Here is a 25,933-nt window from a genome sequence, read left to right as displayed (position 1 = left end):
TCAAGCCATTGCAATATTTTCAATGCCACTTGGCATTGTTGAAATTTCAGTTTCTATATGAAAAAAATTATCATAAACTTCAATAATAGCAAAACCAATCACTTCCCATACAATTTCTGACACTTAGAAAAGAGTAATTAACTATGATACAACAAAAAAGGTAAACTGCCCATGGGATTTTTTGCCTCTTAGTTCATTGATAAATAGAAAGTTGAAATAATGCTAGTTTAAGGACACTTGTATCCAAGCAACCATGCAAGTTACAAATCAATTTCCTCTATCCATTTCTAGAACATCTTTCCAACCAATGTTTGAAAAATTCCATTCTTAAGTGCATGAAGATCTTATCCTCTATGGGTGGGGGGGCATGGAAGGGAAGGTGGGAATCATTTTGCATCTATTAGATTTCATGAATTGTAACCACATAAAGCATATCACATGTCTTCATATTCTAAAGTACATGGATAAAATTAGTAGACTTACCAGCAGTGTATTCAAATACAAACGTCCATTGACAAAGTAAAATAAGGAAGAATATTTCCAAACAGATAAATATGGTAGTTTTATCACATACCATGCTTGCTGATAGAAGTAGATGCCTAGGTGAAATCTGCTCCATTTCTTTCCAAAGATTGTTGAGGTCTAAGTTTTCTTCTTCTAAAATTCTATCAAAATTAAATTCATCATCATTGATCCTTAGATCCGATATCAGATCTTCATGGCCATTAATTTTCTTCTCTAATGTAGATTATCTAGCTAAGATATGAATTGAGGGTTTAACATTTCTAGATTCTATGCTTGCTAAGACTTATTGAAATGTTTTGTTGATGTTATTGTCCACTAATTTTTTCTTTGTGGACTCACTTTTAGCTATAAAAACAATCTTACAATCAGTATTAGTCCTCTTTCGACTAAGATTGAAATAAATTTCATCCCCATGTGACATATTCTCCATTTCTTTCCAAAGATGATCATAATTTGAATTTTCCTTTTTTATAATGCCATGGGAATTCAGGTCATCTGCACTAATATCAATATTCTCTGTACTAAGATTGAGGCTATTTTCATCCCCATGTGAAATTTGTTCCATTTCTTTAAAGAGGCCCTTCAACTCTAGAGTTTTCCTCTTTTACAATCGCATGGAAATTTAGGCTATCTTCATTGATTCTTAAATCATTGATACATTGATAATCTTTTATAATCGCATGGAAATTTAGGCGACCTTTACATTACTGTTTTCTTTCCTAATGTATTTATAAATAGATTATCAAGTGTGAGTGCACAAGTCAAACTTGTTGCGTCAATCTGACCTGTGAGTTCAAGGCAGACTCATAATAGTTGAATTGGTTTTCTCAAAGAGTATAGTTGACTTTGATTGGAAGAGTTTGGTATCAGAGTGAGTAGGGTGGCTTCATGTATTTTAAATTCCCAAATTCCTTGTTTAGAATTGGGATGTCTCTGAAGCTGTTACTTCCATATGCATGCATATTAGATAAATAGTGGAATTTAAGGCATGCAACCTCAATCAGACCTAGGTCTAGATGGAAAACAATAACTACCAAGAAAGGCATCATTAATTAACATATGTCTTGTATATACACTGGCATATAAGAGGTATTCCACATATAAGAATGTCTAATGATGTACTTCTCAATGGTTATATTAGCACTGGTGTGATGATCTAGATAGGTCTGTGCTAATATAATCAATTTTATGTCATGGATCATGGGATCATTCCTTGTATTATTTCTTATCCATCCTTTAAGCCTCTGTAGTATATATTCACAATGCAAGCCATTAATTAATAACACTTGATTTACTTGATTAGCACTTGTGCAGATGTGCACTAGTGTAGGCAAAAACAGTTGAGGCCAAGTGTAAGTCCTATGCAACTTTGGTGGACTAGATACCCCCCACTCATGACTTGTAAGGCAAAGGTCATTGAAATGAATAGTGCTAATGTTTCCCATGTAATGCTAAATTTGGGAACATTAGCCTCTTTCTGACAATAACAAGCTAATTCATTTTTTTAAAGAAGTACCTTACTAGACTTATATGTATCCCTCATCATTGTTAGAATATTTTCAAAAGAAAAAATATCTTTGGTTTTCATTTAGAAAGTATGCAGTTAGGATATAAAGACTGCAACTTGATTTTTCATGTAAATCATTTGCTATAGGTAGCATGGAAAAATATCTAATTCCTATGACAAACTATGCAACTAGGTTGCAAACTTTTGCATTTGATTATTTCTACAAATTTTTTAGTGCTTGTTGCATAACATTGTTTACCATACATAGATTGTTTTTTTGTGAAATTCCATTTTGCCTCAAAATTCAATTTCTGGTATATGTTCTTTGAATTTTTCCAAAGGGATGATGTTGTTTCAATGCTATACAAATGAATTATTACATTTTATGTCTTAATAGTTTTCCCATTACCATTGTTAAACAAGTTTTTTTGTGAAATTCCATTTTGCCTGAAAATTCAATTTCTGATATATGTTTTTTCAATGTTTAATAAACAATTCTTTTGCAAAGTACAATTCTATTTTCTATGAACAAGTGAATTTATATGAAGCATATCTCATTGAATAAATTTGCGTACAAATGGTACACATAATGATGAAAGGAAAATGTAAATATTTTTCTCTAAAAGCTTTGAAACAATAAAAATATGTTGTACCCTAAGTGAGTTCAAGACAAAAAAGAAAACAGGGCATAAAATGTATATTAACTCTTTAATTGATGTTTATTTTTATGATGAAATCATTTTTGATTCATATGTACTTTTGAACTATGTCACATAGTATACTTTGAATACTACCCACAAATCTAGTAATTCTCAACTCTTGGAAACTATTGATGCAGGTTTCTAGATCAATTTGAAATTTTACTTGTGGAATATTCAGTGAGATGTGAAAAGCTAATCATGGGAAGAAACAATCAAGGTAAATGGATGTATTATCATACTTTCAAAAGCCTCCATCCAAGAATACACCTTCGCTTCATGCTTCACGCTCCTTTGAAAAATTTGTTACTGAGAGAGATGTTAAATCTTGTGAAAATGCATATGATATCCATATGATGGATGAAAGAATAGGTTCCTAAAGTGACCAAGGTGAGATAAATGTAGTTTCAACAGAAATTGGTGATGAAAATGTTGAAGATTTTTCCTTGGAAGGTGACACAATCTGTTCAAGGAATAGGAAAAAAGGCCAATGGACCATATGGAGACAATTCCAAGAAGAGTGGGTCTCAAGTTTTCCATTTATTGAAGCAATACCTCCTACAAATGAGAACGAGGTTTCCTGAGAATTTAGATGTAATGCATGTAGTTGGAAAACTGGAAAGGTAATGGAATTTCAGGTGAAGTTAGATACAATATAGAGGCATGCAGGAAAGATGTATGAAAATAAACTGTAAATGGTGAAGAGAAATTTATTCTCAGATGGAAATATTTTGAGGAATGTTGACATATCCAATATGCACAAGAATACAAGAAATATTTAATAAGTAAGAGGAAAATTGAGGCAAGTGGAGGAACCATCATATATTTATTTGAAAAGATGATGGAAAGAAGTTTTTATCCAAGACGATACAATTGAGCACTGCATTTCACATCTTATCTAAAGGTCGTCCTATGACAAATTATCCAAATCTCATGAAATATCTATCTTTTTTTGAAGTGTCAAACTTTCCATCTTCTCATTGGAGTGTAACCAATGGTTTGGAATGTGCAAAATATATAGCTCAAGTAGAAAATGATGATTTGAAAGAGAAGATTGCAAATGCTAAGTTTTTGGCATTTTCTTTGGATGAGGTTATGACTATAGATAATACTTCATGGATCTGCATGAACATTTATATGGTTAATGACGTTATTAGGCATTTCTATCTACTTGGGATTAAAAAGATGAGAGAGACTTCTACAACTGAAAATATTTATGAATTTGTTCTTAATAGTTTGAAGGAAAGTGGTATGGATCATTTAATGATTGCAAGAAAGTTGGTATGTGTTGGAGCAGATGGAGCATTGGTAATGCAAGGACAAATGAGTGGCTTTTGTGTCAGACTAAAACTATTAGCTTCACCATATATGCTTAATATTTATTGCATGGCTCATAGGATGAATCTTGGATTTAAAAATAGTAAACAAGTTTCCATAAGTTTCAAAAGTTGAAGATCATGTACATGAGACTCATGCATACTTTTCTCATAGTCCCAAACAATTTTTAGAGTTTCAACAATTTGCAGATGGTGTTACGGATGGAAAAAACTATTGAAAGATGTTGATACAAGATAAATCTCATTGAATGGACCAAATCAAAGACTATAGAGTGAGTTCAAATCTTTGGTAGGGTTTATTTATGAAAATCACTACAATGTAGACAAATCTCAAGATCTTCTTTTTCGACTAACTGATTTAGAGACGTTATTGACATTGGTTGGAATTTTTCCTATGCTACATGAAATGAATGTCCTCATGAAAATGTCTCAAAATCACACAATGTATATTGTAGAATACACAAATGCGAGAAAGTCAACATGCCTTACATTAGGTAATTTGTATATGATGCCAAACTCTTCTACTGGTCCAGAGTTTACAAGTTGGACTAAGATCATCAATATAAAAAATACTGATTTTTTTTGACATTTGATGAAAAGGGATACTACGTATTCCAGTGCATGGGTATGTGGTTCCCTTTCGTTATCTTAGTAAGATGAGACACATCACCAAATATTTCCCCGTGTCAAGAGACCAATTTGATAATATTGTGATTTTAGTGAGACAAAATTTGATAGAAATTGCAAGATCACTATAATCAGAGATAAGAGAACAATTTCCTCGAGATGAATTGTTGAAGGCCATATGTGTGGTATATCTTCAATATTGGAACAATTATCAATGTCCAAGAATTTTAAAAGCCATTTTTCAAAAGATATTAAAATGTTTAGTAGATCACTTTTGTAAGAAAGTCTCGATACATGGAAAACATATTGAAGGTATTTTAGATTCATCAAAATTGTATCAACAAGGTGGATGCATTGTTGAAACAATATGGAAGCAATATCCTTTTTCAGAGAATCCTAATGAAAATGGGGCTATAACAATATTATGGACTACTTTAAGTGCTAGCCAATACCTGCAAGAAAACATATCAGAATATTTCAAATTAGCAGATTTGTGTCAAACCATGATTTTGGGATCAGTGGAGGATGAGATATTGTTTAGTGCACTATCATTCTTGAAGTCAAAGTTGAGGAAAAATCTTGATAAACATGTGGATACATGTTTAAGATTATATGTAACAAAGTATGACATTAATAATTTTCCATATGAAAGAGCACTAGCTCTTTGGTGATTAGATTGTGATAGAAGGGGAGAAAACAATATAACAAATTTCTCTAATGAACTTGATACAAAACATAATGTTTTGGAGGCTCATAATGACAGTTCATTTGGAGAAGATCATGTTCACAATGTAGAAAATGAGGACGAAGATGAGAACTAGGAAATTGATATACCCTAAGACGTAATCTAATTTGATATATGTGAGGGGACTCTTATTTTGGTATACATGTTCCATTGATCATGCAAGATTACTATATGTCAATTTCAGGTAAAAATAGGTTCTATATTTTGTATTTTTCATTGTAACATTGCAACTACATTTCTTTGATGTGTGTTATTTTAAGATTTATGTTTCATATTTAATCATTACATTGTATGTTTCTTATCCGTGACAAGAAACGAAGCTGCATTTGATGATCAAGTAGCTAGTGTATGACTAGTATTAAATGATAAATAACTAATTTAACAAGACTAACGAAAAGTATCAATGGCATCATTCAAGTACATGAAACTACCTTGATGTGTAGCTCCGATATCTTGGAAAATTTTAATGGTTTATATGTTGCTTGTGTTTGGGGCATCTTGTTGAGTTTTGAGTTTTGTTTTGGTCAAAGATTATGTTAGTCCCTTGAATGCTTTTAGTTCTTATTTCATGCTTAGATTCATAGATCTAGTTTTATAATTATTATTGTTTTATTTATATATTTGGTGGTTCGAAGAAACTTTTGTTTTGTTTTTTTGTTTTTGTTTGTTTGTTTGTTTGTTTTGTTTTGTTTTGTTTTTTTTTTTTTTTTTTCACTTTGTGGCATGAATTTAGCATCTTCACTTTTAGAATTGAGTGGACTACTATGCTTATTTTATATTTTCTTGGAAAATAATTATTGATATTTGAAAAGGGAAATGAGCCATGGGTAGTTAACTGAAGAGAAAAATGATTTATGTATTAGGTTCTCGCACATTCATCGTAAGAGACCTATTAGCATGTGACCGACATTATTTTGTATAGAGTCTTGTTGGTCATCTATCGTCCATGCTATCAAGTCTTTCAGGTACTAAGTTGTTCGGGTCCCCACATGTCCTTAGGACCATTAAGGGATGAGCTAACACGAGTCATTCAAACTCATTCCATGAATCTATTTTTTACTTATTTATGTAAGTATTTTTTTACCACTTCTTATCACCAACAAAATTCTACCATAACATAACCCAACTTGAAGACAACACTTCTCATCTTCCTTTTAAATAAATTCTCATTAAGAAAGGATCCTTGAGAAAGACCAAAACATTGTTGCAACTTGTAGATAGGTCCACAATGGCTCTTGAGGGATTTTTTGAGGATGTAATGGTCTCTATCGATTCTGGGAGTATCTTGCTGACTTCCTAGTTCTCCAACCCAAAACCAAATTCAATGGCTATCCTCTTATCATTGGAAGACCATGGCTAGCCACTGTTGATACTTACATAAGTTGCAGAGCTGGAAACATGACCATTAAGAATGGGAATTTGTCCAAGCATTTGGTATTGTAACCTCTTGCTCAACCATCCCTCGAGCATGATTTACCCCTATGTTTGGAAGAGGAGGAGGAAGATGAAGTGTATCATACCACATCCCATACAATTTGTATGCTAGATGCTATTATAGGAGGGGGGAAACTTGATGAAGATGAACTCATTGACCAAATCATCCAGAACCAGTCCCCCAACACCATGCCTCTTGATGAGCTTGTGAAGGAATTTGAGGGTAATCCTTGGACTAAGTTATGCCTAGTGGACCCAAATCCTGCACATGTCAGGATGGTAGAATTTGGTCCATCTAAAACCTTGAATATCAACCCCTCTCTCTCAACCAATCAATAAGAGAAGTTGTGTGACATGCTGAGAGAGAACTTATATGCCTTTTCCTGGAGCTATAGAGAAATGAAGGGAGTGCATCCTTCAATATGTACTCATCACATATACATCAAGGAAGGATGAAAACCAGTGTGCCAACCTCAAAGGAGGATGAACCCAGCCCTCAAAGACATAGTAAAGGAAGAATTGTAGAAGTTGTTGGATGTAGGGTTCATTTACCCCATCTCAAATAGTGAGTGGGTGTCTCCTCTAGTTTTGGTCCCAAAGAAAAATGGAAAATGGAGGATCTATTTAGATTTCATAGAACTGAAAAAATCCACCAAAAAATACCATTTCCCTCTACCTTTCATTGATCAAGTCTTGGATGGTCTTGTAGGGAAGAAGTTCTTCTCTTTCCTAGATGGGTTCACTGGTTACAATCAGATCCAAATCATCCTAGAGGACCAGGATAAAACTACGTTCAATTGTCCTTGGGGTACCTTTGCTTATAGGGTCCTTCCTTTTGGATTATGTAATGCCCCTACCACTTTTCAAAGGGCAGTTCTGAGCATCTTTGCTGAGCTAGTCCATGACTTTGTAGAGATCTACATGGATGATTTCACTCCCTATGGGTGTGAATTCTTGAAGGCTCTCTCTAACCTTGGGAAAGTCATAAGGAAGTGCATTGAAATGAACCTTACTTAGTCCTGAGAAGTGTGAATTCTTTATGAATGCAGGGAGTGTTCTGGGCCATTCAATATCTCAAGAGGGAATACAAGTGGACCTAAACAAAATTTCCATCATTAAAAGGGTCCCTACTCCTAAAAAGAAGAGGGTTGTTAGGAGCTTCTTGGGCCTGGGTGGATATTATAGGAGGTTTATCAAATACTTCAACAAACTAGCCTCACCATTGTTTGGATTACTGGCCAAGGACTCTGAATTTTGCTGATCACATAGTTTCCAGGAGGACCTAGAGATCTTGAAAGACAAATTGAATACTACACCCATACTTAGAGGCCCAAATTGGGCTCTTCCTTTCCACATCCATGCTGATGCATCTGACAAAGCTGTAAGAGAAACCCTAGGCTAGATAGATGACAAGTTGCCTTATGCCATTTACTTCATTAGCAAAAATCTGTCTAAGGCTGAATTGAATTACATTGTAATTGAGAAGGAACTCCTAGCTGTTGTCCACTCTCTGAATAAGTTCAGACACTACATCACTGGATATAAAACCTTTGTGCATACTGACCATGCAACTATCAAGTACTTAATGAACAAGCCTGATGTGAATGTTAGAATTATTAGATGGTTGCTTTTACTATAACAGTTTGATCTAACTATCATTGATAAGCTAGGTAAAGAAAATGTAGTTGCAGATTTTTTGTCTAGACTTGCTTTGCCTGCAGGTGAGGAAGGGATGGTTGATGATCAACTACTAGATGAACACTTATTTTATATTTCAGTTCTCTCTCCATGGTTTGCTGACATAGCTAACTACCTAGTTGCTGCAAACTTTCCTCCAAATCTGTCATCCAGGGAGAAGAGCAGAATTGTAAGGAAGAGTGCCCCTTTCAATTAGGTTGGTGGAAATCTCTTCAAGCTGTGACTAGATCAAATCTTGAGGAGATGTGTCAGGGAAGAGTAGGTCTTTGACATCCTCTTAGCCTGTCATGATGGGCCTTGCGAAGGTCACTTTGCTACCAAGAGGACAAATTTCATGGTTCTACAAGCTAGCTACTACTGGCCCACTCTCCACCAAGATGCAAGAAGATACACCAGTCAATCTGATCAGTGCTAAAGGATGGGGAAACCTACTGATGAGCATTAATATTGCAACAAGAATACTGTAACTCCCAAGGCTACCGACTTTAATTATCAACCCGAGGTTCGTACAAATTTAAGAGGTGTTGGCACTATATGTGCAACATACAAGGTGTCCTTCCTTTGTTATAATTATGTAATGGAGTGCATGTACTAAAGTAAAATCATAAACTAATTGTAGAAAATAAAAAGTTCGAAATGGAACCTTAACCGATTGCAAGAAAGAAAGTACAAGGAAAGAGACGAAAATTCAATGCTAAATCACACCATTTCCTAATTAACTGCCAAGAAACTATGCTTTACAATAATGCTAAATTATCATGAACCAAATGCTACTATCTAAGCATGGAAGTAAGAAGCATCAAACATCACTAATGTGCAAGTAAAGGGACTGAAATAAATCTGTTTTTGTCTCTTTGTCTTTTCATGCAAAATCAAGTATGGAAACTAATTTCCTTTGGTGATGTGGCAGGTGAATTAAGGAGGTTGGAGGTTGGATGGAAGGGTTAGGAGATGGTTGGATGGTGTGGGAGAACATTGGGAGGCTTTTGGTGACTTCCTAGAGGTTTTCTATCAATTCGGCCTCAAAACATGCCATTTCAGGAAAACCTATAGGATGTACTAGAAACCTATAAGATGATCCTGTAGGAATTACAGTGAACCTACAAGATACAACCGAGAGAAAAATGTGAGGTGTTGGAGGTAATCGATTGAAGGCTTAGGGAAGGTGGTAGATGGGTGGAATGGAGTGAGAAAATTCCTAGGATCACTCAGAACTCAAAACAAAAGTCGGGAGATGATGGATGGATTTGCTCAAAAAGCTTGGAGAAGTTTTCTTGTGAAATGATGAAATTGGTGAGGGTTTAATGACTAAGAAAATTAAGTACAAATTGGATGGGACAAATTTTGGTATTAACTAGGATGTCTTAGGTCCCAATTCCAAGTGGAATCACTCAAAAAGACCTCTGTTAACCCATGCAAAAAAATAAAAAACATTACTAGTCGAAAATCTAGAAATTTGAGAACTAGTGATCTGGTAAATAAAAAAAATGCCTAACCAAATAAAGTGAAAATGCAATGGGGTAATTTCTGTTATGAACTAGAATTTTTTTTTGATCTAATTCAAGTGGAATCAAGTCAATTGAAGCTCATTAGCATGCTCTAAAAAATAACAGAAATTTACTGTTCTTTGCTAAAAAGGAGGTCCAACAATCTAGATTTGGGAATAAGAAGACTAATCCAAACAACTCAATGATTATTATGAAATTACAAAGCTTTCCTAACGATGAAATAATGCTTTTGATCCTGCAAAAGAAATTACATCAACCATTTAAGTCAATCCTACAACAAGAAATCATTAATACTAAATGCAGAAATATAAAGAAATAAAAACTAGAGATGCATGTGAATAAGCAATGAAAAGAAGGAAAGAAGATGATACAAAAGGGCACTGAGGTTCCTGGGATGGCCAAGCCCAAGGAAACTCAGAGACCTATGGAGAAGCACAAGATTTAGAAGCTGAACATGACACCAATCTTCATTATTTTCATCAATAGAATTACATCCCTGTAAGAAACTACAATGGAGCTGCAAAAATACGAGCTCTCTCTACAATAACACTAATGAAAATATCCCTAGAGGAAAATTCAACTTGGTACTTATACAAAATGATTAGGAATCATTCCCCATGGACGGAGGAATCTTTCCCCACCAAAATCCCTTGATTACTGGATCTACCCCCCAATATTAGGAATTTGCATTAAATGACAGGGAACACATTCCTAGATTTTATCAATCATTCCCTATAGGAAAATTTGACTTGGTACTTATACAAAATGATTAAGAATCATTCCCCATGAATGGAGGAATCTTTCCCCATCGAAATCCCTTGATTAGTGGAACACATTCCTAGATTTTCTCAATCATTGGAGTTCCACAATGTGTGCCATACTTCCATAATATCTTGTTGACTTATTATATATTATTGATCCTCTAGTAGTAGGGAATGAGTCCCTAAATTATCTCCTCCTCCAACTTTTCATAATCTACCCAATATTCTCATAATATTCCACAAAAAATAAATAATATTAGGCAGAAATATTCAATTATTCATAAACCTTCCTAATGACTATATTGAAGTTAAAAATAAATTATCTAATGCAAAAAGAGAGGTTTAATGTGCTGAAGGATGGTCATAGGCATTAGTTTATGTTTTAAATTAGAGGCGTGGGCCTTAATTTATGTCTAATTTAGAGGCCCATCACCTACACCTAAGGATGAAATTCCCTTACAACCTCGGGTGGATTTAGAGCCATTTGACAATTGGGGCATGGATTTCATTGGGCCAATTGATACACCGTCAAGGCAGAAAAAATACATAATTGTATGCATTGACTATTTGACAAAGTGGGATGATACCAAGGTTATCACGGTAGCAACAGAGGAGAAAGTGGTTAAGTTCATAAGGGAGAATGTGTTCTACAAATTTGGGTAGCCCAGAGAGCTAGTCACCGATCAGGGAGATCAATTCACATCACATGTGATCGAGAATTTGTTAAGGCAACATCATATCAAGCACAAAAAATCTACCGCCTATCATCCTCAGGCCAATGGACAAGTAGAGGTCAACAATAGGGCACTATAAAGCATCCTCACCAAGGTTGTGAGAATAAGCATAAGAGGAAGAAGAGACAGAGGTAGGGAAAACAGAAGAAGAAACACAGAAAAAGGAAGAAGAAGAAGTAGAAGAAGAGGAGGAAGAGGTAGAAGCAGAAGAGGAAGAAGAGGTAGAGGCAGAGAAAACAAAGGAAGAAACACAAAAAAAGGAATAGGTGGAAGAAGAACAATAGGAAGAAGAGGAGGTTGAGCAACATGAAGAATAAGAGGAGGAGCAACAGGAAGAACCAAGTCCATAGAAAACCACTGCACCTGGAGAAGAGGAGATATCCCCATAGCAGAGAAGTCTGTCTCCTGAACACCAGGAGGAAGCTGTTGTCCTAGATGCCTTAAGAACACTTGTTAAACCTAAGATGAAAAGGTAGAGGCAAACTTCCCTCTACTTCAAAACAAGGAAAAGCACTAGAATTAAACAGGGGAAGCCTCAAACTCCCACAAATACCCCTATTATAATTGAGGAATTACCAATTAAAAGAGAGGAGATAGAGGCCATTGAGATGAAATTTGAGAAAGGCACATCCCCTAGAGCCATCTCAAAGACTCCCATCACCTATGTAAGAGGGCCTGTCACTAGGTTAACCTCCTCTAAGTAGGCCAAGGCACTTATCACACTCCAACAAAAATGGAAAAGCATGCTACAGGAAACACATACCCTACTACATGAAGAGAAGAAAATGTTACAGGAAGAGAAAAAGGGGCAGAAAGAGGGCAAAGGGGAAACACAATAGTTACAGGAGGGGGCAACTTCTCCAAGAACCTTTGAGAGATATCTTCAAGAGGTGCAGGAGCCTAGTCCATAACCCAATTTGAGCTCCTATTACAAGTTCATCGAAGGAGGAAGAGTGATACCACAGAAATTTGTAGTCCCTATCTTCTTTGATCTTGAGGCAGGAAGAGGAAGGACACATAGATGGATGCAAATTTCCAAATCCAAGAAAGTGGAAGATGTGGGCCTTATGGAGGAAAATCTCTTAGAAATGGGAAAGGAGTTGAGTAAGTTAAGGGATAGAGAGTACACAATAAGAACACAACTGCAGGTAGAAAACACATGGTTGAGGAAGAAACTGCAAGAAAAGGAAACCCAATTGGCCATAATGGCAACCCTATCCATGGAGGCGCTTCAATGCAGACTTCCACCCAAATCCTATGCAATTTTCCTCAAAGACCAATGGATGCATTTCCAGATTAAGACATTAGCACAACATGGGACCATGGAATTCTAGGATTATAAGAAGTTCATTGAGTTGTGTGATAAGAGTAGGCCTGAAGACAAGGCCAAATTAGCTTAATTCTACCTTCAGAACCTCACCTTAACTGACATGAATGTTTGGGATCCCAATGCCAAGTTGGGAGACTTGCAGCTGATGACTCTTGCATCTTGGATGAGTCATGAGGAGGCCAGGGCTGAGGAGGTGAAGAGAGTATTGATAAAATAAGAAAGAGAACCCCTCTACATTAGGGCAGAGCAGATAAATTCCATGGCTATGATCAGTAATCATAACATCATTTCCAATGATGCTAAGCTGGAACCTAGATACCTTGCCACCCAAGAGCAGACCATCTCCCATTTTAAGGACACTCTAATATTGTTGGGGCAGAGATCCAAAAAGCATGTTAGAGAAGATGGAATACCCTGCCACACAATATTTAGATTAGGGAGTGTCACTCTCCTAAGAGATTGAGTAATGGATTGTATAGAACACCCCTGTACAAGAAGGTAATTGAAAGACTAAAGATAAACTAGATTGGACTTAACTCAATCCACCTTTGCTGTTGGGTTTACAGGAGGGAAGAAAGGAAGAAGAGGAAAGGAAGCAATGGGAAGAAATAGAGAAGAATGTAGGCTTCTATCCTCAGGAAGAGACACCATCTATAGAAGCTTGGGATGTCAGAGAGGCCACCAGGGCCATGAAGGACATGGACATAGATGACTAGGTTTCTCAGAGGATGAGAAACAATTTCAGTAGGGGGGTGATGATGAGGCTCATCAATGGGTATATTATATGGGTCACAATGACATCCTCCAGCTTATTAAATTATCTTTTTTCTCACATTTATCTACAAATTTTGTTATATTATGCTTAGTGTGAGGAGTAAAGATGTGTTACTATGTCATGTGGCCTAATGTGTGTTAAATGTAGGAATTTGAGCACTTTTGAGATGATTTGAGTGCAGGAACTCGGAATAGACAAGAAATAGATATTCTAGGGGATGGTCCACCTCTTTAATTCCTCAAATCAGTCTAATACCCCCCACTCCATATCATCAATTCAGTGTCTTTGGCAGCCAAGCAGATCGAGTTCATTGGAAATCGAGCTAGTACAAGTCAAGGAAGAGTTAGATTCACCTATTCTAGAGTTATGGAGGAAAATATCCTTATTTTATATCGATCTGTTGGTAGCTCAATTTTTGGATAAACAAACTAGCTAAGAGATTCATTAGGATTCAAAGTTTTATTGTAGCCAAGAGGCCAATAAGCTGAAGCACATTTGACTGTTATTTTTATGATGTATTTGCCACTTTTTGAATGATAATGAGAAGTTCTATTTTGATCAAGCACTGAATTGACTCAGAGGGCTGAAGCTCTTGGGTTAGGGCCCAACCCTAGCAAAAAAATTTCCTCTCTTGTATCTATATTCTTAGGCTAGAATGTTGATTAGTTGCTACGGTTTATTCATGTCTTTTAGCTTAAAAATTTTATTAAGTTGTTGGTCTATTCATGCTTCTATTAGCTTAGAGGATAAATTAGTTGTTGTAGTGAAATAGAGTAGAATACATCAAAAAGCTTGTGACAGTGACCCCTATCTCATCTCCTTCATGGGATCATGATTAGAGGACCCCGCTCTCACAACCCAAAAACAAAGTTTGATTTCTTGTCAATTGCATCAATCAAGTTGTAACATTATTTAGATAGTTGTTTATGATTTATTGGAAAGAGTTACACTTGTTATTTTGATTCTGCTGATTTTTGTAGCTTAGAAGATATTTTAGTTGATCAATCAAGTTCTTAGTAGCAGTTAGATTAGTTTTTCCAAATTCAATTAAAATTTTCCATATTGACATAAAACAATTTGCAAATGAAAAGTAATAAGTGCAGGTGTTATGCCAGGATTGTTGATCCGCAGACAAGGATTCTTTCCACCAACTCCATTTAGATCCTCTCCCCCTTTTGTTGATACATGCCAACGCATGTTCCAAACCTCTATTTCCAGGTCACCGTGAGAAAGACATCTTAGCCAAACCTGACCTTCTTGAAGTATTGGGTTTGGACAAGGGTGAATATTACCTTCCCCACACTATCCCCAACTGTCATACACCCTTCCAACACTTCATATCACCATTCTTACTCTCCAAAATCTCTCAGCCAACTTTTTGTAGCATTTCAGGATATCCTGTAGCAGTACAAGACATCCTATAGCAACATCCTGTAGCTCACTTGTAGCAACTTATTTTGACCTGGAATGATAGCTTAGCCTGGTTTAGGAGTAGTTCCACCCCTGAGATTGGAATCCATGACTAGAAGTGCCACCTAGACCAATCCTTTCACTCCTTTTACTTCCTGCAAGATCAAATAGCATTAGTTCTTTGATTTTTGAATTTAGAAATTAGAACTTTATTTACTCTGCAAGTGTGAATTAGATAGTGAATGCATGCATTCTTAAATTATGAAATGCTAGAATAATATTTTGTTTTCAAGCAACCTTGATAGTTAGATGTTTAAGTGAAAGTTAGCATAGTTTCCTTTCTGCAAAGTAGCATAAGGTTGGTGTCATTTCATAGCATTTACAAGTTATTAGCTTTCATCTATTGAGTGTAAAATAATTCACTTTCTCTACACTATGACTAGACTTCATATTCTGCTTTTTGTAGTTAGACTCCTTTCAGTTCAGTAGAGGAATGGTCTGGAACCCTAATGATCAAGTGACCCAGTTGAGGGTGGAATGAGTAGAATAATGCATCTATTATGTATACATCACTGCCACCTCTAAGTTTGTACGAAACCTCGGGTTGATAAAGTAAAGTTGGTAGCTTTTGGAGTTGCAAGATTATTTATGCAATAATGGGGCTCATCACATAGATCCATAGATCTAGTTTTATTATTATAATTATTATTGTTTTCTTTGTATATTTGGTGGTTTGAGGAAAGGCATTTTATTTCCTTTCACTTTGTGGCATGATTTCAACATCTTCAATATTGTAAAATATTATTCTTATTTTATATTTTTTTGGAAAAGAATTATTGATATTTGGAAAGGGAAATAAGCCTTGGGTAGCTAAGCGAAGAGAAAAATGGTCTATGTACTAGGTTCCTATGCATTCATCATAGGATACCTATTGGCATGAGACTGACATTCCTTTTATGAAATTACACTTTTGATGCCAAGGCTAAAAGAAAATATGTTTGTTTCCTTTGAAGGTGTTTTTTTTGCTTGTTGCATAATTTTCTATGACTACTATCATATGCCTTTCAGACTTCATGGGTAAGAAGACTAATCTGTGTGCAGATCTGGAATCACATGAGTAGAAGCTATGTTTCCATCTTTCAATATTCATCAACATGTGTAAGGGTACCAATATGTGGAGAAGAACTCGGTTCTCAGGATGCCTTAGCCCTGGGTTTAAAACATTCCTCTAGGTAATTCAAACTCTTATTCAAGCACAAATATAAGTTTGTTGTTCATAAGAAGTGCATGTTCATGTGCAATTTTGTATATGTGTAAGAAATGCATGTTCACAGAAAGTAATGAAGCACCAAAATTCCAGAGGAAATCAGTGAGATTTGACAAACAACATTGTTGGAGCATCTCTAACAATATATTTAGCTTTCACTTCTCATTTTTTGAATTTGCTAGATATGTACTAGTAGAATTTGGTTGCAACAAACTAGATTATTAAGTTTGTATCATCATCTAATGTTTGCTATAGTATAATAAGCTAGAGCACTTTAGATTATTATCTTTCTATAATGCTTGATTTAAAAATCCGTAAGTTATCTTTTTTCATTTTGTCTTTTTTTTTTTTTTTTTGTGAATTGAAGATATATAGACACCTTTGGATTAGAATATTTGAATTTTTTTAAGTCTTTGTGTGCTTTTGGTTTAATTTCTTTATTGTTATTTTTCTAACAATTTATGATTCTGTCAAACAAGAATTTCACCCATACCAAAAAAGCATATGGTATGAAGCTAAAGCATTGTGTTTGTGAACTATCTGATAGATCTTACAAGATTTCTATCTTTGAGGACCAACACATGTTCTATTTGTTCACGGTTTAGATGAGAATGATGATGCAGATATGCTACATTATGAATTTTCTAAGCATGATACTATAAAGGTAACCGTGATAGATTTGATTACTATAATTAGTTATGATTAATGAATAAGTACTCTTTCCAGATGATAAGTATCACAAAATAACTTTTTTGTAGGACTTTTGACTTGTTCGAGATAAATTTACTCATGTTTCAAGGGGATTTGCATTTGTACCTTTTCATTCGGTATTGAGTTTCATACATTTATTTATGAAATATCCAAAGTTGATTCTCATTATTTACTGCTAATTTTCCTTTTTCACATGCATAGATTTTTTCATAAGAATGAGTATCCTTCTACGTTAAAGAAGCAACAAAGGCATTGGAGGCAACTAATGGACAAAAATTGGAAAGGAATGGTCAAGTCTTGAAATTGTGCTAGATTCTATCTCCGTTGTCTAAAGTATCATTATTTTTACGTTGTTCATTTATTTCTTTTCGCAATATGGCTCTGTTGGATGGGCACTTAAGGAGTACAACCTGGATGATAAACAACACATTGAAGGAAAAATAATGGGCACAAATGTTGAAGGTTACGATGTAGGAAATTCAATGACTGACCCTTCTGAAGGAGGCATGATTTCTCAGTCTGGTTTTGTCTGGATGAAGCATCTGGGTTTTACTATGATGGTCATACTAGTATGCATTTATTTTGTCTCATATTACCCTTCTTTTGCTAGTTTCTTTTTCACGAGTTCATGCCCTTCTAATGCTAGGTATTATCATTGAGCACTAGTTGTGTAGTTTGGAAAATGTTTATTGTGGATGAGACTTGCAACACCAAACACTAGTCTTATGTTCCTTAACTTAATTGTTTGGACAATCATGTAGGGCTCTATTATGATGCTAATAATGGTACCTAGTATTCCTATGACCAAGAGACACAACAATATGTGCCTTATGTGGATCAAGCTAGTGACATGAATAAGACATCAAGAAAACCCTATTGAGGGGGAAAATAATCATCGAAAAGTGGTCATTTAAGATCTAATTGCAACAATCACCGATAATAATGAAGCTCCAGAAAAAAAAAAAAGAAAAAAAAAAAGAAAAAAAGAAAAAAAAAAGGAAAAAAAGAAAAAAAAGAAAAAAAAGAAAAAAAGGAAAAAAAGGAAAAAAAAGAAAAAAAAGAAAAAAAAAGAAAAAAAAGAAAAAAAAAGAAAAAAAAGAAAAAAAAGAAAAAAAAGAAAAAAAAGAAAAAAAAGAAAAAAAAGAAAAAAAAGAAAAAAAAGAAAAACCCTCTTTACCAGATGATGTCGAGGTTGCTGCACATGCAACTGCAAAGAAAGATAAGGAAAAATTAAAAGAATTAAGCTGGGCTATATTGGCTAGTAAGAAGAAAATCAACACTGCCTTGATAATGTGGAAGCAATGTAATCATGAAGGGCAAGCTGCTCGGATTGTCCTAGATGATGAGTCCTCTCCAACAACATTTAGATGAGAAGCATGATAATGCTAATAATGCAAATATGTCCTAGATGATGATTCCTCTCCAACAACATTACCTGCCTCTTTAGATGAGGAGCATAATAATACTAATAATGCAAACTCATCTGGTAAAGGTGTGAATGTGTGGTAATTATACTCCATCTAATAGCATAGTAAAGCCAATGCCTATGCCTATTAGTAATAGCTCCAATGGTATAATAAGAGAAGGTTCCGTCGAGGCTATGATAGAGTTATTCTAAATACATTGTTGAACTTTCTCAGAACAACATGGGCTTCTTTCATGATCAACCCTTATCCATATTTTGGCTACACAGATAAGGCCTTGGAATATTCTATGTTTAAGACAATTCCAAGTGTGTTTTATAAGAATACTTGAATCACATATACCAACATGTTCCAAGCTCAGTTGGAATTTGTCTACTCAACTATGAAACTGATGGGGTTCTCTGATGTAAATATCGTTGTGGTTGGAACTGGGTGGCCATCAATTGGAGATCCTAACTAACCTGCTGTCAATATGGAGAACACCCTCTCTTATAATGGAAATCTCATTAAACTTGTCAATTCCAATGTAGGAACTCCGTTGATGCCCAACAAAACATTTGATACTTACATATTTTCTCTTTTCAGTGAAGATATGAAGCCCGATCCTACTACAGAGCGCAACTTTGGGCTATTAAAGCTAGACATGACCATGGTTTATGATGTTAGATTGATGAAGTTTGAGGTATTTCTTAACACTTAATGAATCAACTTTAATAATAATTCTTTCAACATTGTTATTTTTGTTTTCTTTAAAAAATTACTAGTAAAAAATGAATGATGTGCTAGACTAGAAAAGCCCCTCATGTGGAGATGAGAGGTATTAATATGATCCCATATTTTTTGTGTTTTGTGCCGGGGGTTGTGAGCCCGAGGGTTTTACACCTAGGAACTAGACTGATTCGAGATTAATTTTATTAGGCCTTAGGGATTTGACAGAGTTCTCGTAAATGGCTACAATCTATTAATGGGGCATTAGAAACCCACAGAATGACCTTTTTATAGTTGACACAACCATTGAAACACTATGAAAGTAGATGTGGGTAGAAGGATATATCCATGAATATTTTTTATATGTTTCAAAAGTAAGTCTAGTATTTACTGGAGATGTATTATAATCACAACAAAATTTTGTACAAGAATTTTATGCAGCGTCTTTGCCATCTCTGCCATTTATTACCCCAAGGTTTTCTTTACTTGTATTTATTAGTGTCAATATTCATGTTTCAAAGTTCTAAACATTCTCAATATATTTACTTGTTCAGAGTGAAAATTCAACCAAGTATATAATTATAAACTATCAAATCTTCATTATTTATTGAGTGGTTTTGCCTCATGTTTATTTACATCTGAATTAATATTTTGGACTGTTAAAAGTCACTGATGTACAATGATAATTTTTTTTTTTAATCCATAGTGCAACTCCTTTGCCTATTTCAAGAGTATGGGCATGGAGGTAATATTGATCAATCTTGAGGGAGGCAACAAACTTGGAGCCTCGATGGTTCGATATGAGGTGCTCCTCATTTTGGTGGTTCGATCTGAGGTCCATTTTGATGAAATCACAATTGTTTGGTCTATTTGTGTTGCGAGCGATTTCTTATGTAGGATGTGATTTTTTATTTTTTATTTAGGATTGATTTTCTTGTCTAACAAATGTCCTATAGAACAATGTTGGCCTTGGCTTACTAGAGCTTCTTTGGAGTGGTGTATGGGGATTTGAGCACGTCACCTATGTATGTATACAAGAGAATGTTTTCTAGGAAGATGAGGCTCCATGATCACACCGATGAGATTTTTGGAGGTATCTCATTTATCTTCTGGACATTCACGCTTGTTCCTCTCTGCAAATATATATTTTTCGTCTTGATTACAAACGACAACAGTGAAGGTATGGTTTTTTCCTGTCTATGCCCTTGGGAAATGGTTCGAATCTCGTATTTCTATGACTTTGTTTCTCTTTCTTCTTGTAATGGACGATGGGAGATTTTCTCTCTAGTCATTGTTGTGTAGAAATGTAAACTTGAGCCTTTTTCCTAACCAACAACCTTTAGATGCATATTTGTCCACATATGAGGTTACCAAGCCTCACGAAATTAGCCTAAGTTGTACAATAAGGATCTTATTTTAAAAGCATCAGAGGAAACTTATTTGGCTTCTACTAGTTGTGTCATTGGAAACTTGGTTGGTGATTAGGGATGGAGTGCTCACTCCAACAATCTCTAGTTGGAATTTTTTTTTCATGATTGAACTACAGTTTTAAAAAAAGTTCGCTTGTAATTAGTAATTTAAATATATAAAAATGAAAAAAATAATACATTTTATGTGAAAATTTGGAGCTACAATGGCCATTTGTGTATGAAATTGCTTTAATTCTAAGTGGACATTTTCGGGCTAGGTTCATATCAGAGCTTTAGGGTTTTTGATATTTTTCTTTTTTGGGAAATTCTTTTAGCAGTTTAGGGCATAAAAGTTAAGGTTTCTCATCTTGATGATAGTGAGAACAATTCTACCCTAAAAACCCTATCAATCTTCAATTGTTTGTTATTGAATTTGAGGATGATGTTTTATTGACTTGATATTTGGCAGGGTACATTGTGCTCATTTCCTGTGTCATCCTGGTGGGACTCTTTGCACTTCAACACTTAGGCACTCAGAATGTTGGTTTTATATTTGCACCCATCATCATAACTTGGATTCTTTGCATCAATAGCATTGGTATTTACAACATAATCCGGTGGAACCCCAAGGTTTTTAGAGCCATATCACCCTACTACATGTTTAATTTCCTTCGGAAGACCAAAGTAGATGGTTGGGAGTCTCTCAGAGGCATATTCATTTGCATTACAAGTTGTCCTCTTTTTTTTAACATATTTCTAGAAATCCCCTATGAGAAGATGACCTGAGCAAGCCCAACTTATTAATATCTCTTAGAAAATATTTAAAAAGTTAAAGGAATGTTTTTAGCAAATAGATGTCAGAGTTTACAAAATTTTCCTTTGTAAAACTTAGGATTCTTTTCAAATGGATATGATTATTTATGTAAAATCTTTAGTACTTTGCAAATAAATATTTTTTGAGGAAATTAATGCTAAAATAATTGAACAGATCTGATGATATGCTCTAATAAAAAATAACTTGAACAAATGGATGACACTACAATTGAAACCCAAAACTCTTTAGCTTTTCATTACATAAGAAACTTTATTTCTTGTGATCATATTGAAGAATAACAATCATGATTGACATGTGTCGAGGCTATGTTTTCAGATTTGAGACACTCTCATAGTTATCAATCAAGGCGAGCAAATGTCTTTGGTTCCATGACTAAACACACACTTAAAATCCACTAAGAAACAATCAATTTAAACAAGGTATGTAATGGTAGATAGCTTTAACAAGAGTTGTCAATCCCAGATTAATTCTCGCCTACACAGGAAAGATGCATTTCTTTCCCAGCACAAAGAGGACATGCAAAGAAACTTTTATACGTTGATACTAGGTGAGCACAATTTTTCCGAGATAGCATATAATTCCATTATGCCTTGAAGATATAGGAAAGCTAGGAAGTTGTATTTTATATAACAAAGAGCACAAAATATTTTGTTTTGTTGAACTAGAGAGACTTGTAGATTTCTAAAAATAATTTGGTCATAGTAGGGTCCTAAACACTTCCAAATATTCTTTTTCCAAAAATTATTTTGAATCCTTTCGAAATAGGACACTTGTATGAGTGTTAATTTGAGGATGAATTAGATGTTGTAGCTGTATTCAGAATAGTCTTCATAGTGGCTACCTTGGAAACAATAAAGGGAAGTAAGGAAATCATTTCAAAGAAATGCAGTCTGATCATGCAAAGGTCTTGAGAGATGGACACTATGTTCAAGATATCGCCTCTAGAGAGCTTGTTATAGGAGATATAGTGGAACTGAAGGTGGGAGGCAAGGTTCCTGCATACATGAGAATTGTTCCCCTCAATACATCCACCTTTAGGATGGAGAAGATATCCTTGACTGGAGAAGGCATGCATGTGGTCAAAAGAACATATCCAGTCACTATCTATGACTATGATTTGTAGTCAAGAGAATGCATGGTGTTTGAAGGAACTACAATTACAATTGGTTGCTTCAATTGCACTGTTGTGAGCACTATTATGTCTACAGAAATAGGTAAAATTTAGGCACAAATTCAGGAGGCTTCAATGGAAGCTCATGATACCTATTTGAAAAGAAAATTAGATGAATTTGGTGAAATACTGACAACAATGATTGGTGTTGTTTGTATTCTTGTCTGGATCATGAACTACAAATATTTTCTCTCATGGGACATCATAGATGGGTGGCCAAAAAATATCAGATTCTCATTTGAGAAGTGTACATACTACTTTAAGATTGTTGTTGCTCTGGAAGTTGTTGTTATACCAGAGGGATTGCTTGCTGTCATTACTACATGTTTGGATCTTGGCACTCATAAGATAGCACAAAAGAATGCTATTGTGCATAAGCTACCTAGTGTGGAGACATAGGGTTGCACCATAGTGATTTTCTTTGATAAGACAAGAACTCTTACAACCAATCAAATGTCTGCCAGTGAATTTATAGCCATAGGGCACAATGTTGTTTCACTTAGAGAGTTTAATGTTGAAGGAACAACATATAATCTTGAGGATGGAAGAATATTGAATTGGACAACACATAATATGGAGGAAAATTTAGAAACTCTAGCAAAAATTATTGTAGTTTGCAATGATGCTAGGATATCTTGTCAAGGTCACCAGTTCCATGCAACTGGTATTCCTACTGAGGCAACCTTGAAGGTTAGTAATTTCCTAGATAATTGATTTGTTTATCAGTTGTCATGTTATGTTTCACCATTTCAATAGTTAATGGAGTTGTAGCTTTGGGATTCCATCATCTAAGGTTATTTACAGGTCTCTTTTGGGCTCATGTGGTCCAGATAGGTATTGTTAAAGGCCTCTGCGAACTTCTTTTTATTGCTTCTAGAGACTGCAAATGCTTGTGGAGCTCAAACAAGTTTTTAAAATGGGCCTTTGGATATGGGGGACATAACTTCTTATGCTTCGAGAGATAGGTGTTGAAATCATGTAGAGTTATTTGATAGCCAATCTCTCAAATGAACAACCTATTGGGAACATAAGCTGACAATGTGTGGGGAGGTTTCATTGCCCCATATATCCTGATATAAATAGACCATTCATCTATATACTAGTCTCCAATCTTTTGCAACACTTCTATAGCTTCTTGAGACAATATTGGGCATGGTTTGCAAAATATCAACTCATACAAAGGTGCAAAAAAGTAATCACAAATATGAGCATAATTATGTATGTATTTATGCTCCCAAAGATCCTTGCAATACACATGAACAGGAGGTTGGTCAGGTGTCTAGGACCAACCCATGCCTACAAATGAGTTAGAAGCACAAACCACATCCAATAGATAAGATGACATATCAAATTCTGGAGGATTGGTGGATGCACTAGGCTTGGCCTTCCTAATAGCTTCCTACAAAGAATGGGATAGAATGGCTGCCCAGTTGAAAACAGTTCCTCGTTCTGTGATTTCATGGATCAATGGCACCCAAGCCACTTTAAAATGTGAAGATTACTTTTCTCCATATAATATGTTGACCAATTAAGCTGCAAACATATCGGTGCCTTTCAAATCAACTATTATTTTATATGTAATTAGGCATTTATGTCATTTATAGGATTGACTTCATTTATATGGTTTTTGGTGCATTTGTTTTAAATGTATTTGAGGGTGTGACTGGGTCTGTTGATTCATTTAGGAAGATTGGTTTTGATTGTTTATCTGACTTAGTGAGGAAAAAGATTTATTTTCTAAGGATAAGACACCAAGGAATGCTCTGCAAGGGCTTACTAAAGATGTTACAAAAAAATATGTTTTTGTGGCTTCTACATAGGTTTATGTCTAGTGATTTTTTGTAAGCTTTAATCTATTCCACTTAGAGAGAGAGAGATCTAGAGAGAGTGTTACTCTCTTATTTGTAATACCTAAGCTTGCTTAATTACATAAGAATTGTAGGTTTTCATTATCTAGTTTGAAGTTTAGACTCTAGAGCACATTTTAGATGACTCCTGAAATTTTTTGTTTGTTGTAACTTGGCAGTGATTCGAAAGGGAACATTTGCAAAGTTTGACTATGGACTCTGGGGGAATTTGAAGCACTATGGAAGCTTAAATCTGATGGATTATGATCTCTCTTAGATCCTATAATCACTTCCTTTGTGGATGGCATATGGAGGGAAAGATGCTTTGGGAGATTTGGTGGATGTAAACCACACACTCGCCCAGTTGAATAGTAAGCCAATGTTGGTCTATTTGGACTCCTATGCTCACCTTGATTTTATTCTGAGTGTACAGGCAAAAACAAATTTGTATGATTCCATGGTAGACTTCTTTAAACCCCAGTCAAGAGAATTGTTTGAGTAGTTTGAACACAAAGAATAAAAAATTAAGCCAATGTAAAGAACCTATAGACCTATTGCAAGCTTCATTAAGAGCTTACAACTTCTTTCTCTACTAAGTGCAATGGAAAGAAATGTACCGTTGTACTATATTTTGTATATGGATGTGTATCATATGGAGCATTTCTTGTATATGGACATGTGCATATATGTATAGAAAAAAACACACACACTCAGATGTATGCCTAAGAGATCAAGGTTATTTTTTAGTGATATATGAGTTGAGATTTTATATTGGAAAGGGAAAAACAAATGTACAATGTGCACTATACCCTATTACATTTGTATTCAAACTTCAATAAGAGTATTGCTAGTGATTGAATTGTAGAGAAAGCATGTTTTAATCTATTTATTATGTTTCTAGATTATTAAAATTACTAACTTATCTAGGACATCTATAGATATTATATTCTCGTTTTAATAGTGGTACAACATAACTTTCTCAACACTGTATGCCTAAGAGATCAAGGCTATGTTTCAGTGATATAAGAGTTGAGATTTTATATTTGAAAGGGAAAAACAAATGTACAATGTGCACTATACCCTATTACATTTGTATTCAAACTTCAATAAGAGCATTGTGAGTGATTCAATTGTAGACAAAGCGTGTTTTAATCTATTTCTTATGTTTCTAGATTATTAAAATTGCTGACTTATCTAGGACATCTATAGATATTATATTCTCGTTTTAATAGTGGTACAACATAACTTTCTCAACACTGTACATTAGAATGTCATTCTAAGTAAAACATTTGAAGGGATGAATTTCTCAAATAATAAAAGGAAGAAACTGTACTGGAACTTCCCTTTTCTTGGAAGTGGAGTATATAATGGGATGATTAACTTTCCAAATTATTGTCTTATCTCATGTGTAGTTTAAATTGTGATTGTTAACCAATTCAAATTTTTTGGGACCCTTAATACAAGAAAGCTAA

Source organism: Pinus tabuliformis, chromosome Q, assembly GCF_031772625.1.
Source record: "Pinus tabuliformis cultivar Carrire ecotype Pingquan chromosome Q, CPIR1, whole genome shotgun sequence".
Lineage (NCBI taxonomy): Eukaryota > Viridiplantae > Streptophyta > Pinopsida > Pinales > Pinaceae > Pinus > Pinus tabuliformis.
This window is presented reverse-complemented; position numbering follows the sequence as displayed.